This window comes from Zophobas morio, unplaced genomic scaffold (assembly GCF_036711695.1).
Source record: "Zophobas morio isolate AGI-343-1 ecotype UQ-CSIRO unplaced genomic scaffold, CSIRO_AGI_Zmor_V1 ptg000049l, whole genome shotgun sequence".
NCBI classification, from domain to species: Eukaryota; Metazoa; Arthropoda; class Insecta; order Coleoptera; family Tenebrionidae; genus Zophobas; species Zophobas morio.
In genome coordinates this window covers 396,743-415,509 of record NW_026972154.1, presented here as the reverse complement: position 1 = coordinate 415,509, position 18,767 = coordinate 396,743, and the positions used below count along the sequence as shown (strand labels likewise).

At 33.2% G+C, this 18,767-nt stretch overlaps 2 long non-coding RNA genes across 7 annotated transcripts; one reads left to right on the top strand and one right to left on the bottom strand.

Annotated features, from left to right (window-relative positions):
* Window positions 1–4,207: 4,207 nt before the first annotated feature.
* LOC135142645 (uncharacterized) lies at window positions 4,208–5,437 on the bottom strand. 5 transcript variants are annotated; one of them, XR_010282571.1, is made up of 4 exons: window positions 5,273–5,437; window positions 5,079–5,229; window positions 4,667–4,764; window positions 4,208–4,618 (listed from the first exon to the last, which is right to left on the bottom strand). It is a non-coding gene; the product is annotated as an uncharacterized LOC135142645 (long non-coding RNA). The 5 variants fall into 5 exon arrangements; XR_010282570.1 differs by having other exon boundaries at window positions 5,079–5,219; XR_010282574.1 differs by having other exon boundaries at window positions 5,104–5,219.
* A 7,216-nt stretch (window positions 5,438–12,653) lies between these two features.
* LOC135142691 (uncharacterized) lies at window positions 12,654–13,594 on the top strand. 2 transcript variants are annotated; one of them, XR_010282590.1, is made up of 4 exons: window positions 12,654–12,721; window positions 12,776–13,009; window positions 13,062–13,195; window positions 13,245–13,594. It is a non-coding gene; the product is annotated as an uncharacterized LOC135142691 (long non-coding RNA). The 2 variants fall into 2 exon arrangements; XR_010282589.1 differs by having other exon boundaries at window positions 12,776–13,195.
* Window positions 13,595–18,767: the final 5,173 nt, after the last annotated feature.

The window sequence follows — 18,767 nt, the reverse complement described above, 5'->3', positions numbered from 1 at the left end:
TTTAACTATGATAACTATTAATATGTGATATTTAAACCGAAAACCATTTTCCTAAGAACACGAGGTTCGCAAAAACAAATTAGTTTGTTTAAACATTGTTAAATTAACCCCGAACAATTTCTGAGCGAAAATATGAAAAATAATTTTTGCAATCTCATCGTGATGTACCATGACGTCACTGTCACGTGAGCTACCTGATAAAAGGTCCATTTTTCCGTCCTCTGTGTTTAGTTTTGATTCCGGTCTGATACCAACAACACTGGAGCTCCGTTTTGGGTTAAAAGTAGCACGTGTTCGCGAATTTCTAATTTATTGTTAATAAATATTAGCGAAAATGTTTTGTGTTAAGCGCTGTGAACACGAAGGATAGTGGATATTTTTCCGAAAAGGCCGAAAATCATGGTAAGTTCGATTTGAGTTTTAATTTATTGGGTTCCGTGATTTGTTTACTCGACAATGTTTAACTTTTGGGAAGATTTTTGAAACGATTGAAGTTGGTTGATCAAAGCTATACATTTTCGCGATATAAATAATTTAAACATAATTAATATCATTTATAATGTTTAAATATGATAAGCATCAATATATAATAATTAAACCGAAACTCGTTTTCCTACAAACCCGAAATTATTAAAAACAAATCAATTTGTTTAAACAATGTTAAATTATCCCCGAAAATGTGCATTTTCCTGGCCAAAATATGAAAAATAATTTTTGCAATCTCATCGTGACCTACGATGATATCACTGTCACGTGAGCTACCTGATAAAAGGTCACATTTTCGATCCTTTGTGTTCAGTTTTGATTCCGGTCTGGTAGCAGCAACACTGGAACTCCGTTTTGGGTTAAAAGTAGTACGTTTTTGCGAATTTCTAATTTCTTGTTAATAAATATTAGTGAAAATGTTTTGCATTAAGTGCTGTGAACACGAGGAAAGTGGATATTTTTCCAAAAATGCCCGATTTTTTTTGAAATTTGTTGTTAATAAGATGCATTCAGCACTGATAAAGTACGGCTTTAGAATATACAAAGTACACGCACTCCAGACCTCCTCGTATTGTTTGGTTCTTGCTGGGCAAAAGCAACGAGCGAGCACAGTCATCGCTCTTTGTTGGCAAACGTGGAGAAATTTGTATATTGTAACTTTTGTAATTTAAACATTTTGTACTGTATATTGTATGTGTTACTAACTTAACTTGGGTCTTGCCAATTTAGCTCCAGTGGTGCAAGTGCTTTGTTTTCATGGTGCATTTGCTTGGGTTTTAATTTTGCATCAGTGCATTCTTTGGTTCCGAGACTGAAGAAGTCGTCAGACGCTCTGGCCTGGGAGGGTTCTGTTGGCCCTTAGACGCTGGGTCATCATCTTAAAAGGATGAGGTTCATCATCCCAAAAAGATGAGGTCAGTCGGCCCTGTATCTATGCGGCTGCGTTCTCCCTTGAGCGTGTGAGCGCTGCGACCAATAGATTTCGTTCCGAGTTCCATCGGTGTGCTTGCTTGGGTTTTCATTTTGCAACATTCTCAATTTTTGGTGCAATTTCTTCCGGTGGTGTATTGGGCACTAACTTTGCATTTGTATTGTATCTGAATTGTATCTGTATCTATAATGTATTGTAGTTAGATTATAGGTACCTGTATTGTATTTCTGTTGTATTGTACTGTATAACGTTCTGTCCCTCATTAACAAATCCTAGCCCTCTCCTTTCCTAGCGAGATCTGCTCCAGACCTTCCCGTGGTTCTTTCATTGTGGATTGACTTCGTGGACCTATGTCAGCTTGTCGTCTTCTCGGCATTGTAATGAACTTCATAAAACGATACAGAATTATTTTCACAGTCAATCAAATCTGTAAATTTTGTCTTGAGAATTTTAAAATATTGAAAACTTCAAATTAAATCCTCGAAAAACGGTAATGGTTGAGGTTTTGTCGAAACCAACAAAGTGAATATAGGTAAATAGAATGGCAGATCAAAATTAATAAGAAACTTTCGCAATGTGTAACTAAATTCACTTTAACCAAGACTTTTCTTAAAATAAACGACGTTTTTTTTACGAAAAAACAAAGAACGATTTGAAATGCAATATACTTTTCACAATTGCACGGAAGAAATAGTTTTGTATGACACGTCAGTTAGACGACAGGTCCGTCAGGAACGCCAACTATTCAAATTAATTCGAAGTGGCGATTCCCATACAAAATTTTTAAAAAATTTTTATCTTTTAGCTGTCTCATTTTTTATAACTTTTATTACATATAAACCTTGTCCTGACAATAAGGAATACATAAAAAAAAGAATCCTCCAATTCGGTGCAGTCGTTCTCAAGTTATGCGCGTACATACATTTCGGCGATTCATTTTTATTTATATAGATGACAGATTGATAAAAAATATTGGAATAATTTTTTGAAAGAAAATGTTTTAGTAGAATGTATAAAATTATAAAAATTTGCATACTTTTAAATCAAATTATGTCAGCAATGAAAGAAATCGCCTTGTAAAAGAGTTTCAACAATGTTGGTCAGCTAAGAGTATTTATGAGTTTTATGACCTAAAGTACCTGAACTGATTACCTGAAAGGGTCGATCGGCAAGGTTCCTTCCCTACTGTGAAAAACTCAGCCATTTATCGAAACGGATCTTTGTAAATAGGGTTGCCTAGTTTCACTTTATTTTCATTATTCAGTATTTTTTTAAAAAGCAAATATTTTGATAAATATAAATTTTAAACAAAAACGACCGGGTCTTCCTCATAGAACTCAATGTTGTCTTTGCACTGATATAAAAGTTGAAGCGAAAAATCTCTCCTCGTCTAAAAATGCAATTTCCTTCGAAGAATGAACGATTAATTAAACACTAAACAATCACTTATTTTAAAAAATATTGTGTCTCCCCAGAGATTTAGACATAATCTATCACTTGAAATGTCGATCTTTTTTTCAAAGTTGAAATTACGCCCGTAAAATGAAATTCTATTTAGCTCATTTTTCCGTCTGCTACTGGGCACCCTTAAGGACAATCAGGAAACCCGTTTGAGTTTGAAGAAAATTTCTAAAAACTAAAACTAGACTATGTATATTAAAAAAAAATAAAGCCAAAGAATGGGCCCCACCCATACTCGCCCCGAACTCAATTGTCAATTGTGATAAATTTTTCATTCGTTGTCAGATCAAACATGTTTTAAGTTTCTTGTTCTGAAAAGACCACTAGGTATATTAAGAAAAAAGGCAACATATGAGCCCCGCCCGCCCACCCTATCTCAATTCTGGTGTTTTTTTTTTATTCGTCATAAATCGAGGGACGGAGATTAATTGTAAAGTCATTATTTTTCTACGAGAAATTACCATATGAAATATGTTCTTATGTAATCGTGTTATACAAAGGAAACTAAATGTATTAATTAAAAAAAAAAGAAACGAAAGAGAAGCCCCACGCATCCGTTTCGATCTCAATCCTGATGAATTTTTCATTCGTTGGCAGAGCAAGGGGCTTAGTTGCAAAATCGATACTTTTCTACAAAAATTTACCATTTTAGACATGTTTTACCTTTTTTGTTGTGAAAAGAAGACTACACGTATTGAGAAAAAAAGGCAGAATGTAAGCCCTTGTAGTTATAATACCTAATGTGTTTTTGAGACGAATAGCAATAAATCTTGTTGATTTAAACGTCAAGAATTATCTTTAACAATGCATAAGTACTGACAGAAAGCTACAGTGTAGAAAATGATGGCGGGTATTTAAAGTATGAAGGTTTCGGTGAACAGGTGATGAAATGGCTTAATATTAGTGGACCTCATTACCTCTATCAATATTTGAATTTCGTGGAATTAGTGCTGTCAACCAGAAAAATATCCCTCCTATTTCAAGGGATTTTCCTTCAAGATGGCAGCACTGCACACTACCGCAATTTGATTGGTTGAAAACCCAACGTCAACGGCAACGTAATGGCGAAAGTTAAAAGTTGGTCGTCTCGAACGTCACCCCAACGGCGTGCCAAATTGCGACGGCAACGTCAGCGATATATTTATAAATCAAGGGAAAATGCTATGGAATTATTTAATTATGTCAAAACTGGTTACGAGAAAGCTCACATTTTTGAAACGATTTTGGAGAAAGTGCCCATTTTTGATATCTTTGGCTGAAAAAAAAAGAATGTTTGTTTATAATGAAAAAGGAATAATAAGTAAAATTATATTTATCGAATAAATGCTCATACAATGCAAAATTTGACAAACTAGGACAGTGTTTCGTTTAAATCTATAAATAAAACACACATCTCTCTCATTTTGTTTTTTTGATCAAAATGTATTAAGATTAAAAAAACCAATAGTTCGAATATGCAACTTTGTTGTAAAATTTTATAACATTATTTATTATTTAGGTACTTTGTAAAAAAAATAGCAACACTGATTTAGTACTAATGGAGATTTACCTATCCTGTTAAAGTAGAAAGAGTGCGAATATCTTGCTTATGATCAATATAGCCCTATATCAATAGCAACATATTGATCATAAGCAAAATATTCTTCACACACACGACCATGCTTTATGCAACCCATTAGTATTTTGTACCGTTCTTCTCATATTGTCCTAGCGTAAACATAAGCTCCACGTGATTATTCCCTAGAATCATCAATTCATGACAGGTAATTATGTTATCTTCAAACTTACTCAAAATTATCCATAAGAAGATAAAGAAGCCCCAAAAATCAGTCTAAAATGTGGCCCCATACAATCTAGTTTTAGTATTTTGGCTTTGACATTTATACCTGGAATTAGCTTAGTATTAACATGGCCGACTAGTATAAAGATTATGGCCTGTCCAAAGGAATGCCAAAGGTACCATACGTGCTGCCATCTATTAATAATTCAAAAACGACAAAAGAATTATTAACACTTTTTGAAAGGCACAAAGGCATTCATACCGAAACAAACCACCATTACACGTTTTGAAGTCCCATAATGTCAAGTCAAATTAAAATTTTGCTAAATTATTAAGTGTAATTATTAATAGATGGCAACACGTATCGTACCTCTCGGACAGGCCATAATCTTTATACTAGTCGGCCATGGTATTAATTACGATTGCTGAAAAGTTATGAACTTACTCCACTTCAAAGTATAAACGTTGAAGAATGTGTACCATGTGTGAGTACCATGACCGCTTTAGGTAAACGGTGCTGGAAGCCGCTTTGTTTTTGGTCCCATTTTATAAAATTAGAACCTGAAATTTCCTATTTGAAAAAGTGATGATGGTACAATAATGGTAATACAGACTTACGCAATTTGGTCCCACGAGTGCCTAGCAAAAACCAGGAAATACAAATGTAGATTGTTGGCGGTTTCATTGTCTTTCATTAGCCAATGCTGAACAACCTACTTGACGTATATACACCGTCTGTAAACAAGCCCAAGATGAATCAGGGAACCCATTGCGGTCATTTATATTATCTTTTCCACTTCATACAATGTAAGTATAGTATTATGACATCACTTCATGCAAGCAAGTTCATTTTACTTAATAAGTGTTGATTGCGGCTAACAACTTACTTCCCTAAGAGGAAAGGAAGGAATTAGCTATTAATATACCTAGGATGTAATAAATATTATAAGAGCCGCAAATGTCAATTCGGCACCCGAGCGATAGCGAGGATTTTGAGACATTTAAGGCTCTTACGACATTGTTACATCCGTAGCATGTCCAAGGTTTTATCGGTTTTCATTGAGCCAAAAATTGAAAACAGTTAAATCAGGCAATTTGCTTTGAAAAAGACTGCGTTTGCATGAGAAATTTCCCTGTCATGGTTACAGAGGCGCATCTATAAGGATGCTTCCCTCATTCTTTTCTGTTCGTTCAGTAAATTTAAAAGTGTACTGCTCTGCGAATATTAGAGTGTGTTAAAAATTAAAAATTCCATAATTCAGTTTGCGTCGAATTATATATTATCATTTTTGGAATCAACGGTGTTTAAGGTATTTAGATAATTATTTTCGTTTTGTTAAATATTAATAATACAACTTATTCATTAGGTATTTGATTAAATAAAATGTCTGAGCGCAAATATCTCAGTGGAAGCCAAAAGAGGAAACTTAAGCTACAACATGAACAGGAACTAGCAAAATGTCGAAAAGTCACAAGTTTTTTTACACTTCAACTTTCTACTTCCACTTCAAATAACTTCAACTGCTGAAAATGAAGTTATTTTGAAAAGTGTGAAAAATTCTGCTGGAACTTCATGCAACAACTACGTTACCACCGTCACCGATACAGTCGATGAAAACATGATTAAAGATGAGACTAAACAAATCGTAAGTGATATATTTAACGATAAATTTAAAGATATAGCATTATGAACGAATTTTATCAATGAAAATTTTATCGGAAGTTGACTATCAAAAGAAAGCTCGTTTTTTCAAAATAAAAGGGAAGACAATATTTACTTTGAGTTCTATCAGGAATTATAAGGGACACAGCAGGCAATTTACAAATAAATATTTTCTGAAACATTTAAAAAATGGGCGGCAATTAACGAGATCTTGGTTATCCTATTCGAAAAGCAAAGGATGTGTTTTCTGTTTAGTGTGCAAATTATTCTCTAGAACACCAACATCTTTAATGAGTGGTTATTCAGATTGGGCAAACATAGTTCGTACTTTGGACAGACATGAAGAATCTCAGGATCACAAAAAGGCGCTGTTAACCTGGGTATCCCGCAAAGAAAATAAAAACGTTGTTGACAGGCATCTTCAGGAAAAAATAAAAAATGACTGAATATTATTACAATGTCCTGATGCGAGTTGTGGCAGTTATTAAATTTTTAAGTGAAAGAGGATTGTCATTTAGAGGACATGATGAAAAATGGGGTTCATCACATAGTGGAAATTTTATGGGACTTATGGAACTTATTGCCTAATTTGGTCCTTTTTTGAAACAACATGAGTGAAATGTCAAACCGAACAACTAGTCACAAGTTACTTTTCTAAAACGGTTTATGAAGAGATAATCGACATAATGGCAACTCAAGTAAGAAAAAAAATTCTTGAGGACATAAACGATGCAGATACAAAATATTATTCAATTATTGTGGATTCTACTCCAGATTTGTCACGTACGGATCAACTGGCAATTATTTTGAGATGCACTTCCCAAGGAAAAGGTTTTGAAAAATTTTTATCATTTATACCAATTGACAGGAAAGAATTTATTCAATACAATACATTTATTTTTAGAAGAAAATAGTCTTTCAATGAAAAATTGTCGAGGGCAGTCTTATGACAATCCTGCGAATATGAGTAGAAAATATAATGGACTTCAAGCACGTGTTAAGGAAATTAACAAGTTCGCGGATTATGTACCATGTGCAGCTCACTCTTTAAATTTGGTAGGAATCGAAGCTGCAAGTGTCGTACCCGATGTAATCAGCTACTTTGGGGTTGTACAACAACTGTACGTGTTTTTTCGGCTTCACCTCACCGGTGGAATTTGTTAAATCAACACGCAACACTGACACTTTCAGTTAAAGGTTTGAGTCAAACTAGATGGTCTAGTCGATACGACGCTGTTCACGCGTTAAAAACAAGTTATAGCTTAATTGTAACCATATTACAAACTATTATTAATGATATTATTAATAAAAAATGACTGCAAGATGGAAGCGAAAAAAATATTAGGTAAGCTATACAAACTCGAAACCGCTATATTGACTGTCGTTTGGGGAGAACTTCTTGAAAGGATTAACAAAGTCAGTAAATAGTTACAAGAACCTGGGTTAGATTTGTGCCAAATCTTTGCACTAACAACATTTTTAGAAATATTTATCAAATCTCTTAGAGAAAAATCTAATGAGAAACTAATTAACTATGAATTGCGAGCGGATGGGTTTAGCAGTAAAGTGAAAGAAAATCATAGTAATGCGAAGAATAGGATTAAAATTTATAAATATTCGGACGGCACAACAGGGACTAGTCCACTACAAGGTGGTGAGAAGTTTCTCGTAGAAGTTCTTAATCGATTATTGGACAACTTAATAGCCGAACTCACCAGGAGAAAAGATACATATTATGAATTAGGGAAGAAATTCAAATTCTTAACGGACCTTGCAAACAAACATGTAGCACATATTGACGAAGACAACGTTGACTGTGTTTTACAGTGTTACAATGAGGACATCGAATTAGGATTGAAGAATGAATGTTTACAATTTAAGGAATATTTAAAAATTTCTGCTGACTTAGCTTAGAAACGTACTGTAACATGTTCAGATATACTCGACTGCATTTTTAAAAAAAACCTCATTGACATTTTCCCGAATCTATACACAGTAGTTAAGATCTTCTTGACACTGCCAATGACCAGTTGTGAAGCTGAAAGAGCTTTTTCTAAATTGAATTTTATTAAAAATAAATATAGATCGACAATGAAAAACGAAAGACTAAATTCTTTGTCGATTCTTGCAATTGAGAATGACATCACAAGGTCAATAATTACGTATGACAGCGCCTTACGAACGTATGCTGACATCAAGTGCAGAAAGAAAATTGTTATATAATTTGTTTCTGTTTGTTTATTATATTTTATTTTTGTAGTTTTTGTTATTGTTTTTTTATAGTATTGAAAATGTGAAAATTAAATGCTTCTAACAAATTTCTATTCATAAATGGGACCCCAATTAAATAATAGCATCAGGCCCCCAACAGTCTAGATCCGCCTCTGCATATGGATTACTATGATTTCTCACATGATTTACCGTTAAGGGTCCTTTGCAGTCAGAAAATATTTGAGTTTCAAGAAAGTTAGACAACCCACTTTACACAGATCTGACAACTGTCGGTCAGGTAATTAGAAGGACCAGAGTAGTAAAACTGTCAGACCCGAAAATGATTTATTGCTGTCATTGTATCCAGGGAACTAATTTAAATATGTTTCTGTGCAAAAAGTGCGGAAAATCGTTTCTTTATTTGGTGGTAACTAAATAATCGAAGTTCTCCAAAATCTCTGTTATAAATTTTGAAATAATAACATAAGTAATTTATTTCTAAATAAATTAAATTTTGGTAAGGATTTTTTTTACTTTATTCTAATTCCGTAAAAAAAATCTAAAATATTAAGTTTTTTTAATAATAAGTTTTATTTCCAACAGAAAGCATGTTTGCATCAATATCAGACAAAAAAAGAGTACAAATAAGATTATACTATAAACAATTAATATATAAAACCTAAGAGAGCGGAGTGTACAAATATAAAATCGGCAATTATTAGAAGTAATACATACACCCTGCCTAAGTAAATAATTGAAAGTCTAGATACAAATTTCAATACAAAAAAGTCGAGAAAAATCATAGAAAACAATAAAACATTATAGTAAACAATAAATAAACTGAAATACAAATAAAAGTTTACAAAAAATGGAAGATAAAATGATTCACGAGCGATTTACCACATCAATATCAAGTAGTGTGTATCCTAAATATAAAAAGGTAAAAGAAAATAGTTTATTATAAATCTTGGACCTTTAACATCACGGAGAGGCAAATTTCGTTTTAAACGAGAATCTACTAATTCTGGCAAAATTGCACCAAAATAAAACTTGCGCAGTTGAGGAGCCATATTAGTTTCCCAAAAAAGATTATCTTTTTTTATTTGTATACAGCAATGATCTTTTTTGGTGTATACAAAAAAATTACAAATATCTCGCTGAGTTATTCGCAGCTGTGAAAATGAACGAGTGAATTAGAAATTATAAAATGTAGAAAACCTAACCTAAGAATTGGAGGAAGCAAAGCACATTTGGCCCTGGAATGCGTTGGAGGTTTTTCTTGTTCCAATCAATATCAGACGACTGGTCGGTGTGTTATTGTGACAATTAATAATTAACCAATGAATAATCAACAAGTATCATAATAAGTAGACTTACATTTTTCAAATTTACTATAATTACTGGCTATTAATTTACAACGTGTTTGGCAAGACAACGAACCTAACCCAAAGTTATTTAACAGATATTCTCTATTAACTAACTTTGACTCTAACCTAAGTTACAACTGTCAAAGAGTGAAAAACGCGCGAAATTCAAACGAAATCATACACAAAATCTTTTCAAAATGGACACCGTCGTGCTCTTGAAATCCGCTATGATTTGCTTATGACAAATTCGTTTTCGTTGTAACCTGATCTATTAATAAATTGAGTATTATTATCCGTTCACGACCTTTATATAGTAGGGTTGGCCATGAAAATCTAGTGAGTTTGGTAGTCGATGCAGAAGAATAAAAATTCCCTGTGAACTTTTTTCGTTTGGTTATGTTTTATGAAATTAAAGGTTAAAAAATATGCCAGAAATACAAACATTGTTGCCGATACGTTCAGTTTTCAGTAGCAATGACCAAGTTAACGGTATCCATTTCTTAGAAAACATAAAACTTTACGCTATTTAAAACAGTTATTCGGCTTTTTGTAAGTGTTTATTTCGTATGTAAGGAACAGACACTAAAATTTCTCTTAAACATTGTTTTTATATGAATGGGGGTTCTACGTATGACTATTGTCGCATGCCACATTTAGCATCTCATCTTTAATCCTCAATCATCAGTTCGTTCTGCTTGCCCACTCTTAGAAATGGAAACTTCGACCTTTGTGAACAGCCTATTTCCATATTTTCCAACTTTTCTTTTCACTTTTCTAAGATTACTAAAAGAGTTGGTAAAAGACAACAACCTTGCCCTAGTGCTTTGATGGGTTTAGCTCTTCTGAAACATTTTTCCGGCCATAAATTGAATGATTATCTATATAGCTATTACTAATGCTTACGTAAGTGCTCTTTATTTGCTTTTACTAAGTACTTCCAAACGCTTATTAATAAGAACGTTACTATATGCCTTCGCCAGTCCATGAAGAGTTACAAAAAAAAATGAAAATGCTCAAAGTTTGGTTAAAGTAACAACGTGGATGATCTAACTAAAATTTTACTTATTTTGTTGTACGTCAAGTAGTGTTTCACATACTACCTTGGTAAATTTAGAACGAAAGATGCGTAAAAATATTACCCCCCGACAAGCTACAATTCACTCCATTACCATTATTTCGCTATGAAAATGTGTATCATCACCGTCGTTTTCAAATGCAGATTCTGAATCAGATTCACCTAGCGAAATAATGAAAAGAGGTATAGATTCGTACGAAAGATTTCCCATATTTTTTTCCCAATCTGCCAAAATAAGTTTTTCACAATGTTTACAAAAATTTTGCCACATGGTTGAAGTACATTTAGAAAGCGCCTCAAGTCATAAATTCTCCACCCTATTTTTTAATGAAGGTTGAGAATTTATATGCTTGTTGTAATAGTTCTTACAAAATCCCCACGCCATTTCAATTGGATTATATTGACAATGGTATGGAGGTAATCTAAGAACTTCATGGCTACTTTTTCTTAATGTCTCGTCTACCAAATATCTTTTTTTTCTATCGTTTCTGAAGGGTTTAATTAAATCCCACAACTGTTTCTTCGAAAATTTTTCGTCAAATTCAGCACTATGTTTAAAGATCCATTCCTGCATTTCACATTTTTTACTAGAAAAAGTGGGTGGTTTATACAACTGAACCGAATGATACGGTGCATTGTCTAAAACCACCATACATTTTTGGTTCAACTTTGCCAAAGCAGGAATGAGCTGATTAACCACCCAATTTTGAAAAATTGTCCCGTCCATCGTTTTATGATAGTCTCTATCGTTATTTTTTTAATTTAAAAAATTGTTACAACCATCCAAAAACCCAGTTGAACAACCCGCGTGGAACCTTGATCCTTCACTTTTAATTTTGGTGGGATTGCTTTTTAGATCAGTATCGTGCACCCAGCGACGAATGGACGAACCATTTTGATAGATCCATGTTTCATCCAAATACACGAAAGTCAAATTTTCACAAGAATTTAGAAATTGTAAATATGTTGTCAAAAAAAGTAATTTTGCCTGCAACGACATGTTTTTGTTCACATAGAATTTTGCGACCATCTACTTCCCTGTGCTTATAACCCATTGACTTAAGAATTTTGTATAATGTGGTTCGCCCTCCCTTAAATTCCAACTGTTCCCTAGAATATCGCTTTCCAGATAGTGATGTTTTTAAATATAGTCCCCTGTTGATAAAATTTTCGCCACAGTTGATGTTCCAACCTATGAAAAAAAAAATATATATTTTACACCGTAGCGTTCCATGGTTCTTGAATTTTTGCTATAGTATTAATTTATTATTTGCCTTACAGGCTTAATAATATTCCCAGAAGGGGTACAAATTAATTTAATCTACATCAGATAAATCAGTAACAATAAAAATAAATAAAATAAAATAAAAAAATATCTTTGGTTAACAATCTGTTAAAAGATAATAAAAACTGCAAAGTTATTGTTTCTGTCAGCAAAAGATATCTCTTTCCACCAGTAACGGTGAAACAGACAAAATGGTTCAAACTATGCAGAAAATAAAATAAAAAAAGACTGTAATTGATACACATCGAACCAAAATCCTCTTACGTAAAGGTAAACAACTAGATGTAGGCGACAACGTTATGCAAAATAGCTCCTATAATAATTAATAATAACTGGTTTATCGGTGAATGTATATATATGTCGCAAATAATTTTTCAAATCACTCTTCTAACAGAACAAAATGAAGCTTTTTGTAGTAACACTACGCGTCCTTGATAGTCGTTAGTTTCGAGGCCAAATTGCGTAAGACTTGTATGATCACAATTAATGTCATCCTGAAAAACTTTAAAATTCCAGGGTTTTATAAAATGTAACGTGAAACTTCCTCCGATCTGTGTTTGCCGAAAGCTGTCGAAAGTGCAATAAGGCAGATGTATCGTTCCATAAAAGCACTAGGTTTAGTAAGTCTACATCCTTTAGTAATACCATCCTTGACTATATAGACTCCGGTTCTAAGTATGTTACTGCTAAACACAGTTATCAAAATCTGAGAGTGTCGGGTTTTAATGAAACTTCTTGTTCCAAAGCCGAGTGAGTTGGTAGCTTTGTGTTAGTCACAGTTACTACTATTCATTTTTGACAGCTTTAATTATAACGATAAAACACTAAACTTGAACTGCGTCGTCCCAAATTTTCGACTGGACTTCAATTACGAGGTACACGGGCAAGTTATGCTGGTGTCTATTTATGGAAACGGAACGGGATGAGTTATTTTCCGTAAGTTTAATATTTTTTCTAAGCAGCAACTAACCGAAAATAATTCCAGGCGACAATCACCTTGGGCTTACTTTTAAATTAGGAGAATACGAAAAGAAGGGTAAACAATATTTTAATATCCTTCACCAACAACTGGGCATGCAGCCCAGAGACACTGACTTTAATCTTCAAAATTTGTTTGATGGTGATGAAGAATTAGCTAATCGTATGCTAAATTTACTAAAAGAAAATGTCATCGAATTATTTGGTGATCTTAGACCTGGTTATGAAGAAGCTTTTGGAAAAGATTTTGGAGAATGTGCCTGTTTTTGATATCTTCGGCTGAAATCAGTTGGAATGATATAAAATGCTCTGTCAAAGAATGTCGTTTGTTACCAATAAAACTAGCAAAAATAAAAACGGTAATTGTTACGTTAAGTATTTGGGTTGTCGACAAAAAAATAAAAAAGAAGTCCGCATTTAAATTGAGAAGAATGAGGTTACATCACCCAAAATACAAACAAATAATGAAAATCGTTCACCGGTTTTTTTCTCACTCATCTTCAAAATTTCTGGACAATTTTGTGTATGCAGGAATGCAATGAAGGTTGCAGAGCGGATTTTATCTTCCACGGATTCCACACTGTGGTGTCTACAAGAAAAATACAAATTGTACTTAAGGCTCCTCTGCAGTGGATGTGCGTATTCTATGTTTCTATATAAATTTTCATGTGAGATTACGGCTTTATTTTTAAATATGAAAAAGCGAAATTAACACATTTAACGCAACTTGTAAAGCTCTAAGCAGGAGTTAAATTATTTTTTGCCAACAAACATGATTTTTCTTTAAATTGGAAAAAATGTAAAATCGATTTTTCGGGCTGTCAGTAAAAATAGTAATATTTCAGAATTCAGCTTTCACACATTTGGTTATATGAGTAAAATCTACACAGGTGATAAATTAATTTTATATTTTTGTCAATGAAGAACCGGTAATTAACATTTTTTTAATTACAAAAGTAGGCAACCAACATTGCAAAAATTTTACTCACGGCAGTAGTGCAATATGATTTATGAGGGTGCAAATACCCGGAGACAATGGACGAATTTTGGGTTCTCCCTAAAAAGGAAAATTTTACCTGATCTAAGTGCCCTGACCGTACTAGTAAAATTGTAAATGAACAAAATTTGCATTAGTTTATCAGAGTCGTTCTGGCGAGAGTGTTTAGATTTTACTGATATTTGAAATAGTTTGATTGTTTTACTTCTGTTAAAAAAATGGGAATTCATAGCAAAGTGCACAAAACTTGTGGTGTTCGAAGAAAAAGTAAGACGGCTTTGGCAAAGCAACGTTGGAAAAAACGACAGTAAGTAGAATTTATTTTAAAATAATTGGCCCTATGAACACAAGCAAGCAAATGCTATTAATAGAGAGAATAAATTTTTCTCTTTCTGGTGGCTATGTGGCTGCTCTAAATTTTAATAAGTATCCATTTGTACTTTCTTTGCAAAGAGAAAATAATATCAAAGCTGAATATACCCAACAATTTTAGACTAATCGTTCTAAAAAAAAAAAAAGAAAAAAACAAATAAAGCAAAATATAAAAAAAACAGTAATGGATTGCGACAAAGATTACGGGGGCGACGATGTTGATTTTGTCGAAGATCAAAATGTAGAAGATCTCGAAAAACTCAAAAGAGATTTTATAAAAAACCAATTTCAAAATTGTAATGTTGAAGAAATTGAAAGAAAAACACGAAACCAAGCTCTCAGTCCTATTTGGTACAAAGAAAAGTCTGTGCGACTTACCGCTAGTAATTTTGGCAAAGTGTGCCGAATGAGGAAATTGACATCCACAGCCAATGCAGTAAAAGCAATCCTATATTCGTCTGGCTTGACCACCAAATCATTGGAATATGGAAGAACATATGAACGAACCGTTCTTTTGTCGACAATGAATATCCATACCTCGCTGCGTCACCAGACGGCTTGATAGGAGATACAGAACTACTTGAAGTAAAATGCCCATACGCAGCACGCGAGATTACTGTTCGAGAAGGAATAGAAAAAAAAGTAATTCTGTATTTATTCATAAACAAAAAAGGCATTATAGAATTGAAATTAAAACATCCCTATATGTATCAGATACAGGGTCAGCTGCGAATAACTCAGCGAGATATTTGTAATTTTTTTGTATACACCAAAAAAGATCATGGCGAAAAATTCAGCCATAACCCATCTAACGGAACAACAGCGAAGTCAGAATAGGATGTAAGATGTTGCTTGCCATCGCATTTGTACCTGAAAGGGACGTGTAGTCTGCGTTGGAGATTATCGATGAAAATTTTCCTCATGAACTGCTACTTTTAGTAGAATATTGGGAGAAAACTTACATCGGAAAACGAATGCATAATTTGAGGCCTAGGTACGATATCAACATCTGGAATATGTTTGATCGAATGTTAACGGACCTACCAAGAACGAACAACTAGTTAGAAGCTTGGCACGACTCTTTCAAACACTCTTTGGATTGCCAACACCCTCAAATCTATAAGCTTATTAGACAGGAAACAAAGTGCTACAGAAATGCATATGGCGAGGTACAGATCGGGAATCGGCCAACTGTAAATATATATGTTCAGCTGAGAAAGCTGTTGAAAGTATTGGTTTCGGAGTACTCATTTGCAAATGTGGAAAACTATTTGAAATCTGTGGCGTTAAACTTATCGCTTTAATCGTTTATTGTTTGTTTAATTTTTGAATAGTCTGTTTCTAGTTCTGAATTAAAGTTGAGTTGATTTTGTGTGGTTTATTCATAACCGATCTATTATGAGGCTATAGTATTACCGTTTTGAGACGTCTTATTGGGCTAGTAAAGGTAATTTTTAACATTTACGTCAATATTCATATTAATATTCACATTAGGACATCATTTTCGTTTGTTTACCCTGTTATGACGTGTTTTATATGCCTAATAGTAATAAGACATAATACAATTAATAGGTAACTGTCGCGTGCTAATTTGTCTTAGCGCCCTTTAGACTCTAAATGATATTGTCCTACGCCATTTTTTACAGCGCTTTTTTGTCTCGGCTCTGTTTTGTCGCAGTTTTTTAATCGCGCGCTATTTGTTCAACGCTGTTTTTTGGCAGAGCCGCACTTGACAGTACAGCCGACCATAAAAAGTCCCTATATTAATACGGAAACATCTTCGACTTGGCAACAATGTATGGCTTATGACGTCACGCCCAAAAGTGCGCCTGATTTAAATATTAATCCCATGCACTTTTTACAACAATACCCTTGTTTTATGAGTTCTGCTGAATCATTTTCTGGCTTTACTCAAAAACGTGCAAGATGCCTATTAGAATAAAGTAAAAAAAAATCCTTACCAAAATTTAATTTATTTAGAAATAAATTACTTATGTTATTATTTCAAAATTTATAACAGAGATTTTGGAGAACTTCGATTATTTAGTTACCACCAAATAAAGAAACGATTTTCCGCACCACTTTTTGCACAGAAACATATTTAAATTAGTTCCCTGGATACAATGACAGCAATAAATCATTTTCGGGTCTGACAGTTTTACTACTCTGGTCCTTCTAATTACCTGACCGACAGTTGTCAGATCTGTGTAAAGTGGGTTGTCTAACTTTCTTGAAACTCAAATATTTTCTGACTGCAAAGGACCCTTAAGGGTCCCCAGTCGTTGCCCGCAAAATCGGTTTCAGTGAGAAGAATTATTTTTTGTAACTATGCAACCCAAAGTACCGATCCACGGCAGGTAGCCACCCAAGAGAGGAGAGATTATGGTCACTGTAGGGAGTCCGTCATAAAATGCAAATCGGTAAACAACACCAGATAAGCTTATTTATTTTCAGATGAAGAGTACAGGGAAATAACCATCGAAATCCATTTGTATGTATTTTGAAAGAAATTGAGTTGAAAGTTTAAAATGCTGCGGAAAATAGATTGAGAAACCCACAAGGTTCAGTCTAACACAACTTTTTATTTTCTTTATAATGTTTTAAAAATATATAAAATAAACTGTTTATGTTCAAATATAACAGCAAAAAAAATTGGTGGAAAGTTGTTTCGACAGAACTTCCCTCGCACCTAAAATACAATGAAACATATCCAGCATTTTCGAGTTAAAAAACTTTAGGTACACAATTTTGTGATGAAATCATCAACATTTTGCAAGGACACGTAAATCAATGTGGATTAGACTAAAAATAACAGTATTCCAAAAATTTCTGGGAAAATGGAGTGAGTCGAGACTGATTTAATCAATAGAATAAATTGACTCATTCATTAATTGTTTTGAGCCACCTAGGTATATAAGTAAATCTAAAAAAAAAAAATCGGTTGCTGTAAAGTCGGTTTACTGACGATAGTTGAACGTGACATCGTCTTAAGAAAATACTGATGGATTGGTAGCATTTTTCAAAAGAAAATTTTAATTTCATTTGTTTAATAGATTTGTATGTATATAGAGAAGGAGGTAATTAGAAATCACAATGAAATTGATCAAGTTAGATTTATTTATACGCATAAATACAATTATGTCAATTTTTTTAGTTTAATGTGTCTTGAAAAAATTGACACTACATTCACTTTTCACTGCACTTGATACTCGACCAAAACATGTGAATGTACTATAATATAGCAGCTGTCCACGCAGACGCATCGCTCACTCAAGTAGGAGAGAGACGGATGGCGAACGCTGCCGAACGCGAAGGCCGATTGTGCCTCTTTGTCGCTCGTTCCGCGTTCTCGCTTGCACTTCAAGCCTTACATGGAACGCGCCAGAGCGAGGTAACGCCGCATGAGTCATGCTTTTTCGTGCGTGCAGCCGGCTCCATCGATTTATAAGACGTTGTCACGTCAAAAATATGAATGCAATGATAAATTACAAGTAAAAACTCATCATATTTTGCACATTTTTAGTAGAATTTATTCAGCAAAATTTTGAGATGACGTTATCAATTTTTTAGTAGCATAATCCTGAACTTGTGGTTTATAAATACATTACTGAGTTTTTTCGGCTTTTCGGTTTTTCGATTTTTCAACTTTTGATGTTTCAATTTTTCAGTATTTTAATTTTTGACATTATCAATTTTTCCATCTTTTTATTTTTCGATTTCTCAATTGTCCGATGTTTCACTAATACGATTTTGCAATTTTTCAACTTTTCGATATTTTAATTTTTCAATTTTTAAAATTCTAGATTTTTCGATTTCTGGAGTTTTCAGTTCTTCTATGCATATTGCAGTTTTTCAATTTTCGGAATTCATTAAATTTCTGATTTTCCATTTTTTTTAATTTTTCGATTTTCCAGTTTTTCCATGTTTCGATTTTTCAATTATACGATTGTTCAATTTCTCGATTTCTAAATTTTAGATTTTCCAATTTTAATTTTTTTTTATTTTTTCATGTTTGGGCTATTTATTATTGCTAAAAATAAAAGTAAAAAATAACTACCAAAATTGTGTCTAAAAATATGTAAAAATTAATAGAAAATAAAACACATTGCTGCTAAAACATAAAAATAACTGTACTTTCCCAAAAAAATCTATTGCATGATT